The sequence below is a fragment of the Oreochromis niloticus genome, unplaced genomic scaffold (genome assembly GCF_001858045.2).
Source record: "Oreochromis niloticus isolate F11D_XX unplaced genomic scaffold, O_niloticus_UMD_NMBU tig00007312_pilon, whole genome shotgun sequence".
In the NCBI taxonomy this organism is placed as follows: Eukaryota; Metazoa; Chordata; class Actinopteri; order Cichliformes; family Cichlidae; genus Oreochromis; species Oreochromis niloticus.
In genome coordinates, this window is record NW_020328479.1 from 1 (window position 1) to 19,865 (window position 19,865).

Genomic DNA, 19,865 nt, shown 5'->3' on the forward strand with positions numbered 1-19,865 from the left:
ATGGGCCTTGAGCCTCGCTTGATACACAGTACGTGGCAAAGGCAGCCCATCCGTTGTCTACCGCTTGTCCCATTCGGGTAAGCCGGAGCTGGTCAAAAACACAGTTTCCCTGACCGGGAATCGAACCCGGGCCGCGGCGGTGAGAGCGCCGAATCCTGACCACTAGACCACCAGGGAGCTGCGACAGAGTTTCCTTGATGAGTGATTCCTGGCTGTATTGGGCCACATTTACCGTTGGGCCTCGAGAGGAGCGTTTGGGCAATGGCGCGAATTCGGTGGGAAAATGGCACACATGTGAGCATTGGTGGTTCAGTGGTAGAATTCTCGCTGCCACGCGGAGGCCCGGGTTCGATTCCCGGCCAATGCACACTTCCTTTATGCGTGGGCCTTGAGAGGCATTAAGTTTGTTTCTCGGTCGCTGCCAGACGGCGTCAAGATTTCCGCAAGATCACATGACGGGCTCTTGCTTGTGGGTGCAGCTAGCAGCGTCCCAGAGTTTAGAGGTGGGTTAACGACATCAGATCTCTTTGTAGGTTCTCGGTCACGGTAGTCTTGAGGTCCTGCAAAGAAGGAAGGTGACTGGATTCCTTTTGTGGCACGTGAAGACTTTTCAATCCTCATCCAAGAGGCTTCTTCAGGCCTGCAGCGATTGATGGAGCCTGTCAGGTATTTAATCCCTGCTGGGGTTGTCCACTTGAGGGTTGTTCACCCACTGTTATTCATATTAGTCATCACTTAAGCCCAGGTGTGAAACGCAGGTCTTTACCGTCACAGGAACCAAGGCGTGACAGCAGGCAGGGTCGGACCGTTAGAAAGCTTTACCCAAACAACTGCATGGCCCTACCCTAGGAGAGCCACCTCAACAGGACAAGACTCAGCACTGCGTTTGCGCGGTATGTGACAGAATGGGTCCATCCGTTTTTAGGATCTCCTGTGGCACTCTTCACCTCCAAGACCCGTTCAGGGCTTAAATACCTGGGGACTCGCCTTTGTTTGTCCAAGGTGAATTTCTTTTCTGCGCGGCTTCGAGGAATCGTCCAGTTTCTGGGTGACTCTCAGCCTCGTTGGCGCAGTAGGCAGCGCGTCAGTCTCATAATCTGAAGGTCGTGAGTTCGAGCCTCACACGAGGCACGTGTTTTGGTACAGAGTTGGTCCATCCATTTTCTACTGCTTCTACCCATTTCGAGGACGCTGGAGCCTAAGAACCATCCGTTTGTAGTGGATTTTCAGCCTCCTTTGATGCAACATCTAGAACATGGATCAATCCAAATCATTCTGCCGGTGGAAAGCCTTCCCATCTTTTTGATTTCAAGACTCGCGCGTGGCAGGCGATCCTCCCCTATGGATGCGTGCCGGCCCTCTGGAACCACTTCATCCAACTTTCACCACAATTCCTCTTTCTTTTCTCAGTCCAAATTGCGGGGCACCACACGTTGGCTCCCAAATGACTCCTACCTGTCATTTCTTCTTGGACACTTTGTCCAGGTAGGTAGGTAGGGTTAGGAATGTCTTTGCATTGGAAGCGGATGAGCAAGGGCTGATAATTGGTTATCAGCAGCTCCCGAGCTGAGTCTCTGGAGGTCGCCTGGAGTTCCTTTGCCAACACGGTCCATTGAGAGAGATCATTTGAAGTCATTCTTGCCTGACTGGTAAGTTGGAACAAGAAGTCTGCGCAAACCAAACTTGGGTTGGACATCGTATCTGCATTAAGTCAAGATGTTGTTGAGAGGAGACTTTGGAGAGTGCCGCGAATTCGGCGGGACAATCGGAAGACGTGTAAGGGTTGGTGGCTCAGCAGTAGAACTGTCGCCTGCCACCCGTGAATCTCGAAATCAGAAGGTAGTGACTCTAGCCTCACGCAAGAGTCACAGCGATCTGCTTGATGCACGGTACGTGACAGAGTTTGTCCATCCATTGTAAGGATCTTGAGAGGAGACTTTGGAGAGTGGCGCGAATTCGGTGGACAATTGGTAGACGTGCAAGGGTTGTTGGCTCAGCGGTAGAATTCTCGCCTGCCATGCGTAAGTCTCGAAAACTGAAGGTGGTGAGCTCTATCCTCACGCGAGGCATGTTTTGGTGTGCAGTTCGGCCACCCAATTTAGGATCTCCTGTCACACACTTCACCTGCAAGACGGCAACCCATCCTGGGCTTGAAGAAGTGGCAACTCTGCTTCATTTGTTGACGGCTTCTAAGAACGGTCCATTTTTTGGGGAGATGGGCCTTGAGCCTCGCTTGATACACAGTACGTGGCAAAGGCAGCCCATCCGTTGTCTACCGCTTGTCCCATTCGGGTAAGCCGGAGCTGGGTCAAAAACACAGTTTCCCTGACCGGGAATCGAACCCGGGCCGCGGCGGTGAGAGCGCCGAATCCTGACCACTAGACCACCAGGGAGCTGCGACAGAGTTTCCTTGATGAGTGATTCCTGGCTGTATTGGGCCACATTTACCGTTGGGCCTCGAGAGGAGCGTTTGGGCAATGGCGCGAATTCGGTGGGGAAAATGGCACACATGTGAGCATTGGTGGTTCAGTGGTAGAATTCTTGCCTGCCACGCGGGAGGCCGGGTTCGATTCCCGCCAATGCACACTTCCTTTATGCGTGGGGCCTTGAGAGCATCCCTAAGTTTGTTTCTCGGTCGCTGCCAGACGGCGTCAAGATTTCCGCAAGATCACATGACGGGCTCTTGCTTGTGGGTGCAGCTAGCAGCGTCCCAGAGTTTAGAGGTGGGTTAACGACATCAGATGTCTGTGTAGGTTCTCGGTCACGGTAGTCTTGAGGTCCTGCAAAGAAGGAAGGTGACTGGATTCCTTTTGTGGTGCGTGAAGACTTTTCAATCCTCATCCAAGAGGCTTCTTCAGGCCTGCAGCGATTGATGGAGCCTGTCAGGTATTTAATCCCTGCTGGGGTTGTCCACTTGAGGTTGTTGACCCACTGTTATTCATATTAGTCATCACTTAAGCCCAGGTGTGAAACGCAGGTCTTTACCGTCACAGGAACCAAGGCGTGACAGCAGGCAGGGTCGGACCGTTAGAAAGCTTTACCCAAACAACTGCATGGCCCTACCCTAGGAGAGCCACCTCAACAGGACAAGACTCAGCACTGCGTTTGCGCGGTATGTGACAGAATGGGTCCATCCGTTTTTAGGATCTCCTGTGGCACTCTTCACCTCCAAGACCCGTTCAGGGCTTAAATACCTGGGGACTCGCCTTGTTTGTCCAAGGTGAATTTCTTTTCTGCGCGGCTTCGAGGAATCGTCCAGTTTCTGGGTGACTCTCAGCCTCGTTGGCGCAGTAGGCAGCGCGTCAGTCTCATAATCTGAAGGTCGTGAGTTCGAGCCTCACACGAGGCACGTGTTTTGGTACAGAGTTGGTCCATCCATTTTCTACTGCTTCTACCCATTTCGAGGACGCTGGAGCCTAAGAACCATCCGTTTGTAGTGGATTTTCAGCCTCCTTTGATGCAACATCTAGAACATGGATCAATCCAAATCATTCTGCCGGTGGAAAGCCTTCCCATCTTTTGATTTCAAGACTCGCGCGTGGCAGGCGATCCTCCCCTATGGATGCGTGCCGGCCCTCTGGAACCACTTCATCCAACTTTCACCACAATTCCTCTTTCTTTTCTCAGGTCCAAATTGCGGGGCACCACACGTTGGCTCCCAAATGACTCCTACCTGTCATTTCTTCTTGGACACTTTGTCCAGGTAGGTAGGTAGGGTTAGGAATGTCTTTGCATTGGAAGCGGATGAGCAAGGGCTGATAATTGGTTATCAGCAGCTCCCGAGCTGAGTCTCTGGAGGTCGCCTGGAGTTCCTTTGCCAACACGGTCCATTGAGAGAGATCATTTGAAGTCATTCTTGCCTGACTGGTAAGTTGGAACAAGAAGTCTGCGCAAACCAAACTTGGGTTGGACATCGTATCTGCATTAAGTCAAGATGTTGTTGAGAGGAGACTTTGGAGAGTGCCGCGAATTCGGCGGGACAATCGGAAGACGTGTAAGGGTTGGTGGCTCAGCAGTAGAACTGTCGCCTGCCACCCGTGAATCTCGAAATCAGAAGGTAGTGACTCTTAGCCTCACGCAAGAGTCACAGCGATCTGCTTTGATGCACGGTACGTGACAGAGTTTGTCCATCCATTGTAAGGATCTTGAGAGGAGACTTTGGAGAGTGGCGCGAATTCGGTGGGACAATTGGTAGACGTGCAAGGGTTGTTGGCTCAGCGGTAGAATTCTCGCCTGCCATGCGTAAGTCTCGAAAACTGAAGGTGGTGAGCTCTATCCTCACGCGAGGCATGTTTTGGTGTGCAGTTCGGCCACCCAATTTAGGATCTCCTGTCACACACTTCACCTGCAAGACGGCAACCCATCCTGGGCTTGAAGAAGTGGCAACTCTGCTTCATTTGTTGACGGCTTCTAAGAACGGTCCATTTTTTGGGGAGATGGGCCTTGAGCCTCGCTTGATACACAGTACGTGGCAAAGGCAGCCCATCCGTTGTCTACCGCTTGTCCCATTCGGGTAAGCCGGAGCTGGGTCAAAAACACAGTTTCCCTGACCGGGAATCGAACCCGGGCCGCGGCGGTGAGAGCGCCGAATCCTGACCACTAGACCACCAGGGAGCTGCGACAGAGTTTCCTTGATGAGTGATTCCTGGCTGTATTGGGCCACATTTACCGTTGGGCCTCGAGAGGAGCGTTTGGGCAATGGCGCGAATTCGGTGGGAAAAATGGCACACATGTGAGCATTGGTGGTTCAGTGGTAGAATTCTCGCCTGCCACGCGGGAGGCCCGGGTTCGATTCCCGGCCAATGCACACTTCCTTTATGTGTGGGGCCTTGAGAGGCATTAAGTTTGTTTCTCGGTCGCTGCCAGACGGCGTCAAGATTTCCGCAAGATCACATGACGGGCTCTTGCTTGTGGGTGCATCTAGCAGCGTCCCAGAGTTTAGAGGTGGGTTAACGAGATCAGATCTCTGTGTAGGTTCTCGGTCACGGTAGTCTTGAGGTCCTGCAAAGAAGGAAGGTGACTGGATTCCTTTTGTGGTGCGTGAAGACTTTTCAATCCTCATCCAAGAGGCTTCTTCAGGCCTGCAGCGATTGATGGAGCCTGTCAGGTATTTAATCCCTGCTGGGGTTGTCCACTTGAGGGTTGTTGACCCACTGTTATTCATATTAGTCATCACTTAAGCCCAGGTGTGAAACGCAGGTCTTTACCGTCACAGGAACCAAGGCGTGACAGCAGGCAGGGTCGGACCGTTAGAAAGCTTTACCCAAACAACTGCATGGCCCTACCCTAGGAGAGCCACCTCAACAGGACAAGACTCAGCACTGCGTTTGCGCGGTATGTGACAGAATGGGTCCATCCGTTTTTAGGATCTCCTGTGGCACTCTTCACCTCCAAGACCCGTTCAGGGCTTAAATACCTGGGGACTCGCCTTTGTTTGTCCAAGGTGAATTTCTTTTCTGCGCGGCTTCGAGGAATCGTCCATTTTCTGGGTGACTCTCAGCCTCGTTGGCGCAGTAGGCAGCGCGTCAGTCTCATAATCTGAAGGTCGTGAGTTCGAGCCTCACACGAGGCACGTGTTTTGGTACAGAGTTGGTCCATCCATTTTCTACTGCTTCTACCCATTTCGAGGACGCTGGAGCCTAAGAACCATCCGTTTGTAGTGGATTTTCAGCCTCCGTTGATGCAACATCTAGAACATGGATCAATCCAAATCATTCTGCCGGTGGAAAGCCTTCCCATCTTTTTGATTTCAAGACTCGCGCGTGGCAGGCGATCCTCCCCTATGGATGCGTGCCGGCCCTCTGGAACCACTTCATCCAACTTTCACCACAATTCCTCTTTCTTTTCTCAGGTCCAAATTGCGGGCACCACACGTTGGCTCCCAAATGACTCCTACCTGTCATTTCTTCTTGGACACTTTGTCCAGGTAGGTAGGTAGGGTTAGGAATGTCTTTGCATTGGAAGCGGATGAGCAAGGGCTGATAATTGGTTATCAGCAGCTCCCGAGCTGAGTCTCTGGAGGTCGCCTGGAGTTCCTTTGCCAACACGGTCCATTGAGAGAGATCATTTGAAGTCATTCTTGCCTGACTGGTAAGTTGGAACAAGAAGTCTGCGCAAACCAAACTTGGGTTGGACATCGTATCTGCATTAAGTCAAGATGTTGTTGAGAGGAGACTTTGGAGAGTGCCGCGAATTCGGCGGGACAATCGGAAGACGTGTAAGGGTTGGTGGCTCAGCAGTAGAACTGTCGCCTGCCACCCGTGAATCTCGAAATCAGAAGGTAGTGACTCTTAGCCTCACGCAAGAGTCACAGCGATCTGCTTTGATGCACGGTACGTGACAGAGTTTGTCCATCCATTGTAAGGATCTTGAGAGGAGACTTTGGAGAGTGGCGCGAATTCGGTGGGACAATTGGTAGACGTGCAAGGGTTGTTGGCTCAGCGGTAGAATTCTCGCCTGCCATGCGTAAGTCTCGAAAACTGAAGGTGGTGAGCTCTATCCTCACGCGAGGCATGTTTTGGTGTGCAGTTCGGCCACCCAATTTAGGATCTCCTGTCACACACTTCACCTGCAAGACGGCAACCCATCCTGGGCTTGAAGAAGTGGCAACTCTGCTTCATTTGTTGACGGCTTCTAAGAACGGTCCATTTTTTGGGGAGATGGGCCTTGAGCCTCGCTTGATACACAGTACGTGGCAAAGGCAGCCCATCCGTTGTCTACCGCTTGTCCCATTCGGGTAAGCCGGAGCTGGGTCAAAAACACAGTTTCCCTGACCGGGAATCGAACCCGGGCCGCGGCGGTGAGAGCGCCGAATCCTGACCACTAGACCACCAGGGAGCTGCGACAGAGTTTCCTTGATGAGTGATTCCTGGCTGTATTGGGCCACATTTACCGTTGGGCCTCGAGAGGAGCGTTTGGGCAATGGCGCGAATTCGGTGGGGAAAATGGCACACATGTGAGCATTGGTGGTTCAGTGGTAGAATTCTCGCCTGCCACGCGGGAGGCCCGGGTTCGATTCCCGGCCAATGCACACTTCCTTTATGCGTGGGGCCTTGAGAGGCATTAAGTTTGTTTCTCGGTCGCTGCCAGACGGCGTCAAGATTTCCGCAAGATCACATGACGGGCTCTTGCTTGTGGGTGCAGCTAGCAGCGTCCCAGAGTTTAGAGGTGGGTTAACGACATCAGATGTCTGTGTAGGTTCTCGGTCACGGTAGTCTTGAGGTCCTGCAAAGAAGGAAGGTGACTGGATTCCTTTTGTGGTGCGTGAAGACTTTTCAATCCTCATCCAAGAGGCTTCTTCAGGCCTGCAGCGATTGATGGAGCCTGTCAGGTATTTAATCCCTGCTGGGGTTGTCCACTTGAGGGTTGTTGACCCACTGTTATTCATATTAGTCATCACTTAAGCCCAGGTGTGAAACGCAGGTCTTTACCGTCACAGGAACCAAGGCGTGACAGCAGGCAGGGTCGGACCGTTAGAAAGCTTTACCCAAACAACTGCATGGCCCTACCCTAGGAGAGCCACCTCAACAGGACAAGACTCAGCACTGCGTTTGCGCGGTATGTGACAGAATGGGTCCATCCGTTTTTAGGATCTCCTGTGGCACTCTTCACCTCCAAGACCCGTTCAGGGCTTAAATACCTGGGGACTCGCCTTTGTTTGTCCAAGGTGAATTTCTTTTCTGCGCGGCTTCGAGGAATCGTCCATTTTCTGGGTGACTCTCAGCCTCGTTGGCGCAGTAGGCAGCGCGTCAGTCTCATAATCTGAAGGTCGTGAGTTCGAGCCTCACACGAGGCACGTGTTTTGGTACAGAGTTGGTCCATCCATTTTCTACTGCTTCTACCCATTTCGAGGACGCTGGAGCCTAAGAACCATCCGTTTGTAGTGGATTTTCAGCCTTCTTTGATGCAACATCTAGAACATGGATCAATCCAAATCATTCTGCCGGTGGAAAGCCTTCCCATCTTTTTGATTTCAAGACTCGCGCGTGGCAGGCGATCCTCCCCTATGGATGCGTGCCGGCCCTCTGGAACCACTTCATCCAACTTTCACCACAATTCCTCTTTCTTTTCTCAGGTCCAAATTGCGGGGCACCACACGTTGGCTCCCAAATGACTCCTACCTGTCATTTCTTCTTGGACACTTTGTCCAGGTAGGTAGGTAGGGTTAGGAATGTCTTTGCATTGGAAGCGGATGAGCAAGGGCTGATAATTGGTTATCAGCAGCTCCCGAGCTGAGTCTCTGGAGGTCGCCTGGAGTTCCTTTGCCAACACGGTCCATTGAGAGAGATCATTTGAAGTCATTCTTGCCTGACTGGTAAGTTGGAACAAGAAGTCTGCGCAAACCAAACTTGGGTTGGACATCGTATCTGCTGTTAGGGTTCAATGTTGAGAGAAGAATCCATAAAAACCACAGATCCAGGCGTGTGCAATTTAGACGGCATTTTAATGAACACATGTGTGAGTTCAACAACCCAATCAGTGTTGAACTGAACTTACAATCATGAGACAAGGTTTTATATGGGTACAATAACAAAGCCCCCCTCTTTTACAAAAATAGACAATAGTACAGCTTACGTCAATCCAAACCACAAAATGTTCCCTGACCTTTAACATTGCTCTAAAAAACATTGTCTTCGGGTCGGTGCTTCCCCTCTTCGCTGTCGCTCGTCTGGTGCACTTCCTCTAAGTACGTCGGCACACTTCTGCATTTCTGTGTGTATGTGTCTGCAGTGTATGCTACGTACGTGTCATGACCTCTCACTATTTGTCTGTGTGTACGTGCAGAGTTTGCATCTGCTTTCTGAACCTTAGTTGACCTCAACTTAAGCAACCAACCAGGCTAAGGCCATCCTGTGTGTAATGATCTTGACTTATATGTGAAATATATAAACAACTGTTTCAATCTACCACAACTGCTTAAGGCTTAATCCGCAATAAATGCATACTAAACACCCTTGCACTTAAACTTCTGGCTTCAGTTTCACTTCTGCAAAACATGCTCTGCAGACGCGTTTTGTTTCCTGTCTCATTTTGGCACAGAGAGTATTTTCCTGTCTCTGCCCTCTACACAGAGATCATAAAAGCATTAATAACATTTAAATTATAGATTCAACAGAACCATTTAAAATGGTTCTTCTTTGGACCTGTAATAAAGGCTATAACCATATATTTGAACATCTGAATGCATCTAACTGCAACCTCACTATTAATACTGAAATGTTAATGATGATTATAAAAATAGCAGCAACTAATAGCAGGACAATATTTCTATTCCTGACACTCCCACTCTTGACCTCTTGACCACAAGAGGTCACCATACTGTGTGTTGGGTCACTCCTTGGCCCATTCAGCTGCTCCCCTGTCCATCCCAGACATCATGGACATTTAGGATCACTGTTCTTAGCTCTGACCCTCTCTTGACATCCTGTGACTTAACAAATCAGACAACCTCATGTCATCTAGGTGGTCTTAGTTATAAAATGCCCGCTCCCACTTGAGAACACTTCATGCTTAAGTGGTCTCTGCTCCTCTTCTGGGTCCCACTCTAGTGGAAATCTGGCCACCTGCAAAGGAAACAAAACACTTTCTCCCTACTATGCTCTAAGTTACTCTGTTCCTCGATTGTTCTCAAAACATGAACCTAATTTCGTATTTGGTTTTGACTTTTATTCCTATATAATCTTAAACATCACTCATCTCAATCTACAGCTTTCTAACAGTCTTACAGCACTGCTGTCATACGTTTCCTGTTTTTCCTTATCTGATCATCAACATCCTGTGCACAAAACTGTCCCTGCTGCTGCAAGTGCCTCTCATCTAAAGTCACCTCTCACCAGCAAAATCATCATAAAATCATTATAAGGGCTTATTCTACTAAAAGGATCAAAGAAAAAACGACCACTTTAATCACTAAGTGTAAGCACATAGTTAATTGCTCCTAGATAAACTTCATCATAGCTAAAACTGAACTCTAACAGTATTTTGAACTCCCATTTTCTGGGTAATAACCTGTTTGAATATATCATTTTATTTCATTTTGCTGCTTTTAATGTAATGCCTCCCTCTAACTTAAACTTTATCAGACTTAACCAACATATATAAGCTTTCTCCCTTTGCTTCTGTTTTCTGTATTTCTGTATTCTGTAACTGCTTTTTATATAAGAGGACTAAGTTAGAGCTGCATCTGTTATCTCAATATTTTATATGTCACTCAGTTTAGTTACAAGCAAAACTCCTATTCAGTTCCTCTTTCTGTCATTTGTTATTGGGCCAACTCAAATTCAGTTAAAAGCTAAAGGAATTTCAGGCCCTAGGCCTCAAATCAATACTGTCCTGTGTGTTGATGAACTCTGTATGTCTGTAAGCGTGTGCAATCCTTCAAAACTCAGGTCATTCTCACAGTAGATTGGCTAATCATAACGTTAACCAAAAGTTTATGACCCTCAAGAGACGACTCTCTGAGCCACAACTCCGTTAAAGGCACCAAAATGCAATGTGTATGAAAAATCATTTCTACATATATAATCTCCAATATTATTCATTTGAGTCAGCGAGACTTTTAACATCCTCATAAAAAGCTCTCCTCTACCCTAAAGCCTACCTTATAACAACATTCTAGCATTATGTCACTGTTACAACTTATCCTAAAAATCAAAAAGAAAAATCCCACATTTTCTACTCATAAAATGTTCACTATTTTCCCCAAAGCATATCCTTTATTCCCACAGTTTCCCCTTTAAGTTTTGTATACAACTTCTTATGAACACCGCATTTTATCTTCTAAACCTAATTCAGTTCATTTTAATCCTTTCTTTTAACAAATCCTCAGTTTTACTATATCTAGATTATCAAACAACCCCAATCATTATAAAATCCTAGTAAAACCCCTTTCAAATTAAACAAATTAAATCTTAAATCCCTCTCTTTTTTGACACATCTCATGTGGCAAAAAACTCAACATGCTCCACCCAAGCTTAACAAATTAAAAGGAAAAAAGGTTAGTCATTTCATTTCCCAGAACAGCTCAGCAATTCTCCTCTCCGGTGTTTTGCTTCAGCCCTGAAAACCTGTGTTTAAAGAACAAAATCAATTTAATCATCATGTCAAATCTCCTTCACTCGTTGCTCCATGCAAGGTCTGGATCCTTGGAACTTCCTGAAAACAAAACCTGTAGTTTACATTTCATACTCAACTCTCCCTTTATGATCCGGTCTATGTCATAACAAAAAATAAACTTGAACAGAACAGTTATTAATCCTGAGTTACCTCAGTTAATGGTAACTTGAATCTCATCAAACAATGTTTCCCTTTTAGCATTTAGCATTCTCCCAACAATATAATGTAATCCCATAATCTAACCCCCGTAAAAAGAAATTTTCTCAAAGCAAACATCAGCATCCCAAAATCAGCCTCCCCAGATTTAAGTCTCCCACTTGTCCTGCCTATGGCAAAAGCAAAACAAAGCATCCCCTTTCTTTTCCTCACATGATAAATCTGTCCACATTTATTCATTCCCACCTTAGTCCAGTCACTCACATTCACTCACATGCATTCACACATGATATTTTTGCTGATCTGCAGCCTCCTGCGCACGTCATCAGATGCTCCACATCAGCAAAATGAGCTCTATCATTCGTTTTATTTCGTTTTCCTGTTTAGGAAAATAGTTCTCTATACTTTTGACTGGATTGAATCGATACAATCCATTTTTAGACAGAGACTTGCCGCCAATCAGTCTCTGATTGTAATCAATTATAATTCTGTAAAGCCCACCTGATTTTCGTACTTGGTAATTTTGTCAGCGCCGTCCGTTCACTCTCTTCCAGGCCTGCTTAGAACAAAAATGAAAAAAGAGAGCTGATTATTAGCTCCTCAAAGTACAAAACAAAATCACCTGACAGGTTTTTTCTAAGTGCACTGTTATAAAAACTATGGGCCCTTTTAGACATGTCCATGTTTATCAAAACTCCCTCTATTAAAAATAAAACAACAACCTCAAAAATCTTCAACAATCTTAAATTTCACCCGTTCAACACACCGAAAACCTCGTCAAAAGATCAAAGACCGTTTTCATTCAGCACAAGATAAAAACCAATTTCAACCACATATCATCCTTAAATTATAAATTTCCTGTCCAAATCTGCCCCTCTGAACAGACCTGACCACCGTAATCAAATATCCTGATACTTTACCATTATATATTTCTCCCAATACTCTTCAACAGCCACTGCTCTCTCTTGAACTGAACCGAAAGCCTCCGACACACACGCACACAGGAAGTGTCTTTGTCACTCACTCACTCCAGCTAATTTGCATAAACCCACAGCTCAACAGCCAACTTAACAAGAGGAATACATGTTTAAACTTTATCACGTTATTGAATTATTTTCATTTTCTTTCTATACTAATCACTTACTTTGATAAATCAGTGCAAGAGCACTCCTGAGTCACTCTTATAGACACTTTTCTTTTGTTTTTTCCATCTATTTTAAATCTTTCCATCAATTGTATTAACCATTCACACCATTCTCTCACTCATACAAGCAGCAAGCAGATCTTCATTGCATATGCTTATGTTCTTAGCCAGGTTTTTAATCAATATCTGTTCATTAAGCTTCAGGAGCTTGTCTTTATAAGGTTAATGCATTTTCTGTTTGTGTGTGTATGGGTATATGTTATTTTGCATCTATGACTTCACAGTCTCCCAGACTTCTTCCCAACTCTCCAGTTAAGCAGTCAGTTTTCTTTTTCCCCGAGTTACTAACCCACATTTTGATTTCCCACCTTAAATTACCGCCCTCCTGGTCTTCAGCCAGGAGCTGGGGCTTGCTTTTCAGGTTCCTGGACACATCATTCTGTGAACAATTCCACCAGAAACTTGCCTTAACTTATCCATAGATGTTAACCTCTAACTTTCTTCCGACTGCTGGATCTGGAGAGCCGGTCCAAGTCTGCTTTACTCCTGAAAATAACAAAACTAAGACATTTTCATTATTATCACCAGTGGTTAAATAACCCATTTCTCTATCTCTGATCAGAAACACCAATTATGCCAGGCATGTAAGCGTGTTCTTCCCTGCATTTTATGTTAATTGGGTGTAAACTGCTTCTTCATTAAATTAATTCATTGAGTTCTTCGTTGCCTTGTGATGTATTCATGTTAATGTACACTACGTGTAAGCTGTTTCTTCATTGCATCCTATATATTCATATTTAATTTATGCATTTCACCACTGAGCTTTAGATTCAAACTATCTCACTTCTGATTCATTTCAAAAATAATCTCACATGTAACAATTTGTATGTGTGTTTTCTATTCATTAAGGTAATGACAATTATTTTCGTTCATTATTCCTACCTTTTCTAATGTTTACCTCTTTGTTATGCTGTAGTGGACATCCCTAAACAATTCATGAGTTCAGGTTTCAATTTTCAATCCAATTATATCCTATATTCTCGCAGTCAAACTCGTCCAGCTTCATCTCTCACTGGTCCTCTCTGCACAATGTCCTGTTCGGGCTTCAAAGCTCCAGCAAACACAGTCTCAACTCAGCTGTTGTCTTCTTCTCTGTTTCTTTACAGTCTTTCTTTCAGATTAAGTCCCAGCGTGGCAAAATATCACTCAATGTCCAGTGCTCTTCCACAATTCTTTATCCCACTGTTCAACTGCCCAGCCTGTATTTTCACAGTACATGTTACATTACTCTTACATGCTGCTGCTGGTCGTCAGTCGTCATCAGGGTCAATGGATCAGTGGCACTGCCGTTTGCCTGCTGTATTCAAGTTCACGATGTTCTATCGGTCTTCATCAGGCGATTGACTGTCCTTTGAACTTCTTCTCCGCTTCAGGGACAAAGTGAGAGATCCGGCCGCACAATTTCGAGCCAAAAACTGGCTTATTCTCCCAATTCTTTTAATCTACTTTTCTGCTGCTGAACTCAAGGTTGCAAAGTTGAAAGACGCCCACCTGTATTGACCATATAATTAGTATTATATTCATTTTTTCTTAAAGGCTTCATTTGCTCCCATTTCCTCGTCTGTCTCTCTGTGTTCTTTCTGCACACACTCAGTTCCCATATATGGGCATGCACAGTTCCTGTTCACTATTTCCTGTTGCTGCAGCCCCGATACACAGAGCAATATTTCCTGTTCCTCAAACTAATCTAACTCCTTTGTTTTTTGTTTTCTTGAATTAAAAACACTTTCAAACTTTAGCACATCCTACTTTTTCATCACCCAAGAAATATATTTCACACTCCTTTATTCCATACACACCTTTTAAATGCTCTAACCTCTTTCAGACGCCATAAATCGTCTCACACGCACTGCCTTTCTCTCACTCAGAGAACTCACGCAGAGTCACTCAAATCAAATACTGACAGCACTCACACAGTTAAAATCACTCGAAATACGCTTTCATACGAGTATTTTGGACATGCCTTCCATGATCAGAAAGAGCAAGTCAAAAGAAAAAGAAAAAGAAAACTGAAACCTCTCATCATCCTCACGGCTTCTCCCCACACACATAACTGAAAATGAACACACCAACATTTATGGCTCACGAACTATACATCTATCAAAATTCAGTCATTTACTATGCATCCACACTAATATATTCACACTGTATTTACACTCTCATAATAAGCAAAACCAACCTCTTATATACAGGCATTTAGCAAAAAGCTCAGTCCTCTCGAAAACTGAAACCACCCTCTCTGCGCGTCACTGCTGCTCATTTGCATTTACACACACAATCAGTGCACATCCGGCTGTGCATGACTGACATAGAGACTGATCCTACTCATAGATCTCATATTTTATATTACAGACGTCTTAAATTACAACTGCACAGATTTTTTTTAGGCCTTGTCGCTCCTACAAATTTCGAAAATTTACCATAACCGACTCGAACGGGCAAACCTCAGGTTTTTTGCAATCAATTCACCAGACCAGACTCGAACTGCTCTGTCCAGATTTCTAGCCCTAACTTAATTTACCGGTAGCCAAAAAAGCGCAAGAATAGGGGACTTGAACCCCTAGCTTATCTCAGGATGCCCTGTACCCCACGGTCAAGCCAAACCGAGCTAACCCTACTCGCCGGTAGGTCAACAATGCGCGTCCGCATCGAGGAGGGATCGCAACGTCCGGGCTATGCGCTTCTTAACAGACGCCGCTGTCGTTCTAGAAAAATTTAGAATAATTTGAAACAACAATCTACACCCAACACAGGATTAAGATTGAGGACAACCCTCAACAGTTTTAGAGATTCCCCAGTCCTCTTCGGATGTTGCCCGAAACTATCCCTAGTCATCGCTAGGTGAAGGATAGATTTCTCTATCCAGCAGGGAGCGTCACCTCCGAGAAAGTTCTTAAGGGTTGCATAACCAATGGGACTTGAACCCACACAATGACCAAATTCCCTATCATTCTAAAAGTTCACTTCGCAGTCCAACTGCTTTAATTCTCTTTTCATTCCTTTATTCTCATTACTCAGTACTGTCACTTATACTTCATTATCATTACTTCAACCGGTAAACTTCATCAAAATTTCGCCAAAATTAAAAAACAGACATTTACCAGTAATTCCAGTGAGTAGACTTTAATTTGACATGCCCAATGTGACACCTTTTGGAAATATATTTCAACAGGCAGTGTCTTACCTTTAAATGCCCCGGGGAATGCCTGCTCACTTTCACCACTGATTACCGTCTGCCCGTCCAATTACCACGGACCCCGGATCTCACCAAAACCCCAACATTCCCTCTCTCTCACCGGAACGAGCCCCCAAATGTTAGGGTTCAATGTTGAGAGAAGAATCCATAAAAACCACAGATCCAGGCGTGTGCAATTTAGACGGCATTTTAATGAACACATGTGTGAGTTCAACAACCCAATCAGTGTTGAACTGAACTTACAATCATGAGACAAGGTTTTATATGGGTACAATAACAAAGCCCCCCTCTTTTACAAAAATAGACAATAGTACAGCTTACGTCAATCCAAACCACAAAATGTTCCCTGACCTTTAACATTGCTCTAAAAAACATTGTCTTCGGGTCGGTGCTTCCCCTCTTCGCTGTCGCTCGTCTGGTGCACTTCCTCTAAGTACGTCGGCACACTTCTGCATTTCTGTGTGTATGTGTCTGCAGTGTATGCTACGTACGTGTCATGACCTCTCACTATTTGTCTGTGTGTACGTGCAGAGTTTGCATCTGCTTTCTGAACCTTAGTTGACCTCAACTTAAGCAACCAACCAGGCTAAGGCCATCCTGTGTGTAATGATCTTGACTTATATGTGAAATATATAAACAACTGTTTCAATCTACCACAACTGCTTAAGGCTTAATCCGCAATAAATGCATACTAAACACCCTTGCACTTAAACTTCTGGCTTCAGTTTCACTTCTGCAAAACATGCTCTGCAGACGCGTTTTGTTTCCTGTCTCATTTTGGCACAGAGAGTATTTTCCTGTCTCTGCCCTCTACACAGAGATCATAAAAGCATTAATAACATTTAAATTATAGATTCAACAGAACCATTTAAAATGGTTCTTCTTTGGACCTGTAATAAAGGCTATAACCATATATTTGAACATCTGAATGCATCTAACTGCAACCTCACTATTAATACTGAAATGTTAATGATGATTATAAAAATAGCAGCAACTAATAGCAGGACAATATTTCTATTCCTGACACTGCATTAAGTCAAGATGTTGTTGAGAGGAGACTTTGGAGAGTGCCGCGAATTCGGCGGGACAATCGGAAGACGTGTAAGGGTTGGTGGCTCAGCAGTAGAACTGTCGCCTGCCACCCGTGAATCTCGAAATCAGAAGGTAGTGACTCTTAGCCTCACGCAAGAGTCACAGCGATCTGCTTTGATGCACGGTACGTGACAGAGTTTGTCCATCCATTGTAAGGATCTTGAGAGGAGACTTTGGAGAGTGGCGCGAATTCGGTGGGACAATTGGTAGACGTGCAAGGGTTGTTGGCTCAGCGGTAGAATTCTCGCCTGCCATGCGTAAGTCTCGAAAACTGAAGGTGGTGAGCTCTATCCTCACGCGAGGCATGTTTTGGTGTGCAGTTCGGCCACCCAATTTAGGATCTCCTGTCACACACTTCACCTGCAAGACGGCAACCCATCCTGGGCTTGAAGAAGTGGCAACTCTGCTTCATTTGTTGACGGCTTCTAAGAACGGTCCATTTTTTGGGGAGATGGGCCTTGAGCCTCGCTTGATACACAGTACGTGGCAAAGGCAGCCCATCCGTTGTCTACCGCTTGTCCCATTCGGGTAAGCCGGAGCTGGGTCAAAAACACAGTTTCCCTGACCGGGAATTGAACCCGGGCCGCGGCGGTGAGAGCGCCGAATCCTGACCACTAGACCACCAGGGAGCTGCGACAGAGTTTCCTTGATGAGTGATTCCTGGCTGTATTGGGCCACATTTACCGTTGGGCCTCGAGAGGAGCGTTTGGGCAATGGCGCGAATTCGGTGGGGAAAATGGCACACATGTGAGCATTGGTGGTTCAGTGGTAGAATTCTCGCCTGCCACGCGGGAGGCCCGGGTTCGATTCCCGGCCAATGCACACTTCCTTTATGCGTGGGGCCTTGAGAGGCATTAAGTTTGTTTCTCGGTCGCTGCCAGACGGCGTCAAGATTTCCGCAAGATCACATGATGGGCTCTTTCTTGTGGGTGCAGCTAGCAGCGTCCCAGAGTTTAGAGGTGGGTTAACGACATCAGATGTCTGTGTAGGTTCTCGGTCACGGTAGTCTTGAGGTCCTGCAAAGAAGGAAGGTGACTGGATTCCTTTTGTGGTGCGTGAAGACTTTTCAATCCTCATCCAAGAGGCTTCTTCAGGCCTGCAGCGATTGATGGAGCCTGTCAGGTATTTAATCCCTGCTGGGGTTGTCCACTTGAGGGTTGTTGACCCACTGTTATTCATATTAGTCATCACTTAAGCCCAGGTGTGAAACGCAGGTCTTTACCGACACAGGAACCAAGGCGTGACAGCAGGCAGGGTCGGACCGTTAGAAAGCTTTACCCAAACAACTGCATGGCCCTACCCTAGGAGAGCCACCTCAACAGGACAAGACTCAGCACTGCGTTTGCGCGGTATGTGACAGAATGGGTCCATCCGTTTTTAGGATCTCCTGTGGCACTCTTCACCTCCAAGACCCGTTCAGGGCTTAAATACCTGGGGACTCGCCTTTGTTTGTCCAAGGTGAATTTCTTTTCTGCGCGGCTTCGAGGAATCGTCCAGTTTCTGGGTGACTCTCAGCCTCGTTGGCGCAGTAGGCAGCGCGTCAGTCTCATAATCTGAAGGTCGTGAGTTCGAGCCTCACACGAGGCACGTGTTTTGGTACAGAGTTGGTCCATCCATTTTCTACTGCTTCTACCCATTTCGAGGACGCTGGAGCCTAAGAACCATCCGTTTGTAGTGGATTTTCAGCCTCCGTTGATGCAACATCTAGAACATGGATCAATCCAAATCATTCTGCCGGTGGAAAGCCTTCCCATCTTTTTGATTTCAAGACTCGCGCGTGGCAGGCGATCCTCCCCTATGGATGCGTGCCGGCCCTCTGGAACCACTTCATCCAACTTTCACCACAATTCCTCTTTCTTTTCTCAGGTCCAAATTGCGGGGCACCACACGTTGGCTCCCAAATGACTCCTACCTGTCATTTCTTCTTGGACACTTTGTCCAGGTAGGTAGGTAGGGTTAGGAATGTCTTTGCATTGGAAGCGGATGAGCAAGGGCTGATAATTGGTTATCAGCAGCTCCCGAGCTGAGTCTCTGGAGGTCGCCTGGAGTTCCTTTGCCAACACGGTCCATTGAGAGAGATCATTTGAAGTCATTCTTGCCTGACTGGTAAGTTGGAACAAGAAGTCTGCGCAAACCAAACTTGGGTTGGACATCGTATCTGCATTAAGTCAAGATGTTGTTGAGAGGAGACTTTGGAGAGTGCCGCGAATTCGGCGGGACAATCGGAAGACGTGTAAGGGTTGGTGGCTCAGCAGTAGAACTGTCGCCTGCCACCCGTGAATCTCGAAATCAGAAGGTAGTGACTCTTAGCCTCACGCAAGAGTCACAGCGATCTGCTTTGATGCACGGTACGTGACAGAGTTTGTCCATCCATTGTAAGGATCTTGAGAGGAGACTTTGGAGAGTGGCGCGAATTCGGTGGGACAATTGGTAGACGTGCAAGGGTTGTTGGCTCAGCGGTAGAATTCTCGCCTGCCATGCGTAAGTCTCGAAAACTGAAGGTGGTGAGCTCTATCCTCACGCGAGGCATGTTTTGGTGTGCAGTTCGGCCACCCAATTTAGGATCTCCTGTCACACACTTCACCTGCAAGACGGCAACCCATCCTGGGCTTGAAGAAGTGGCAACTCTGCTTCATTTGTTGACGGCTTCTAAGAACGGTCCATTTTTTGGGGAGATGGGCCTTGAGCCTCGCTTGATACACAGTACGTGGCAAAGGCAGCCCATCCGTTGTCTACCGCTTGTCCCATTCGGGTAAGCCGGAGCTGGGTCAAAAACACAGTTTCCCTGACCGGGAATCAAACCCGGGCCGCGGCGGTGAGAGCGCCGAATCCTGACCACTAGACCACCAGGGAGCTGCGACAGAGTTTCCTTGATGAGTGATTCCTGGCTGTATTGGGCCACATTTACCGTTGGGCCTCGAGAGGAGCGTTTGGGCAATGGCGCGAATTCGGTGGGAAAAATGGCACACCTGTGAGCATTGGTGGTTCAGTGGTAGAATTCTTGCCTGCCACGCGGGAGGCCCGGGTTCGATTCCCGGCCAATGCACACTTCCTTTATGCGTGGGGCCTTGAGAGGCATTAAGTTTGTTTCTCGGTCGCTGC

The 19,865-nt window shown here is 46.7% G+C and overlaps 16 non-coding genes across 16 annotated transcripts; 10 read left to right on the forward strand and 6 right to left on the reverse strand.

Annotated features, from left to right (window-relative positions):
- Nucleotides 1-105: 105 nt before the first annotated feature.
- On the reverse strand, nucleotides 106-177 carry trnae-cuc (transfer RNA glutamic acid (anticodon CUC)). Its single transcript has one exon. It is a non-coding gene; the product is annotated as a tRNA-Glu (tRNA).
- An 881-nt stretch (nucleotides 178-1,058) lies between these two features.
- trnam-cau (transfer RNA methionine (anticodon CAU)) lies at nucleotides 1,059-1,131 on the forward strand. Its single transcript has one exon. It is a non-coding gene; the product is annotated as a tRNA-Met (tRNA).
- Nucleotides 1,132-2,321: 1,190 nt separating this feature from the next.
- trnae-cuc (transfer RNA glutamic acid (anticodon CUC)) lies at nucleotides 2,322-2,393 on the reverse strand. Its single transcript has one exon. It is a non-coding gene; the product is annotated as a tRNA-Glu (tRNA).
- A 122-nt stretch (nucleotides 2,394-2,515) lies between these two features.
- On the forward strand, nucleotides 2,516-2,584 carry trnag-gcc (transfer RNA glycine (anticodon GCC)). The gene has a single exon. It is a non-coding gene; the product is annotated as a tRNA-Gly (tRNA).
- Nucleotides 2,585-3,276: 692 nt separating this feature from the next.
- On the forward strand, nucleotides 3,277-3,349 carry trnam-cau (transfer RNA methionine (anticodon CAU)). The gene has a single exon. It is a non-coding gene; the product is annotated as a tRNA-Met (tRNA).
- A 1,193-nt stretch (nucleotides 3,350-4,542) lies between these two features.
- trnae-cuc (transfer RNA glutamic acid (anticodon CUC)) lies at nucleotides 4,543-4,614 on the reverse strand. Its single transcript has one exon. It is a non-coding gene; the product is annotated as a tRNA-Glu (tRNA).
- Nucleotides 4,615-4,736: 122 nt separating this feature from the next.
- Nucleotides 4,737-4,807, forward strand: trnag-gcc (transfer RNA glycine (anticodon GCC)). The gene has a single exon. It is a non-coding gene; the product is annotated as a tRNA-Gly (tRNA).
- A 692-nt stretch (nucleotides 4,808-5,499) lies between these two features.
- On the forward strand, nucleotides 5,500-5,572 carry trnam-cau (transfer RNA methionine (anticodon CAU)). Its single transcript has one exon. It is a non-coding gene; the product is annotated as a tRNA-Met (tRNA).
- Nucleotides 5,573-6,765: 1,193 nt separating this feature from the next.
- On the reverse strand, nucleotides 6,766-6,837 carry trnae-cuc (transfer RNA glutamic acid (anticodon CUC)). Its single transcript has one exon. It is a non-coding gene; the product is annotated as a tRNA-Glu (tRNA).
- A 122-nt stretch (nucleotides 6,838-6,959) lies between these two features.
- Nucleotides 6,960-7,030, forward strand: trnag-gcc (transfer RNA glycine (anticodon GCC)). Its single transcript has one exon. It is a non-coding gene; the product is annotated as a tRNA-Gly (tRNA).
- Nucleotides 7,031-7,722: 692 nt separating this feature from the next.
- trnam-cau (transfer RNA methionine (anticodon CAU)) lies at nucleotides 7,723-7,795 on the forward strand. The gene has a single exon. It is a non-coding gene; the product is annotated as a tRNA-Met (tRNA).
- Nucleotides 7,796-17,320: 9,525 nt separating this feature from the next.
- Nucleotides 17,321-17,392, reverse strand: trnae-cuc (transfer RNA glutamic acid (anticodon CUC)). Its single transcript has one exon. It is a non-coding gene; the product is annotated as a tRNA-Glu (tRNA).
- A 122-nt stretch (nucleotides 17,393-17,514) lies between these two features.
- On the forward strand, nucleotides 17,515-17,585 carry trnag-gcc (transfer RNA glycine (anticodon GCC)). The gene has a single exon. It is a non-coding gene; the product is annotated as a tRNA-Gly (tRNA).
- A 692-nt stretch (nucleotides 17,586-18,277) lies between these two features.
- trnam-cau (transfer RNA methionine (anticodon CAU)) lies at nucleotides 18,278-18,350 on the forward strand. The gene has a single exon. It is a non-coding gene; the product is annotated as a tRNA-Met (tRNA).
- A 1,194-nt stretch (nucleotides 18,351-19,544) lies between these two features.
- On the reverse strand, nucleotides 19,545-19,616 carry trnae-cuc (transfer RNA glutamic acid (anticodon CUC)). The gene has a single exon. It is a non-coding gene; the product is annotated as a tRNA-Glu (tRNA).
- A 122-nt stretch (nucleotides 19,617-19,738) lies between these two features.
- On the forward strand, nucleotides 19,739-19,809 carry trnag-gcc (transfer RNA glycine (anticodon GCC)). The gene has a single exon. It is a non-coding gene; the product is annotated as a tRNA-Gly (tRNA).
- Nucleotides 19,810-19,865: the final 56 nt, after the last annotated feature.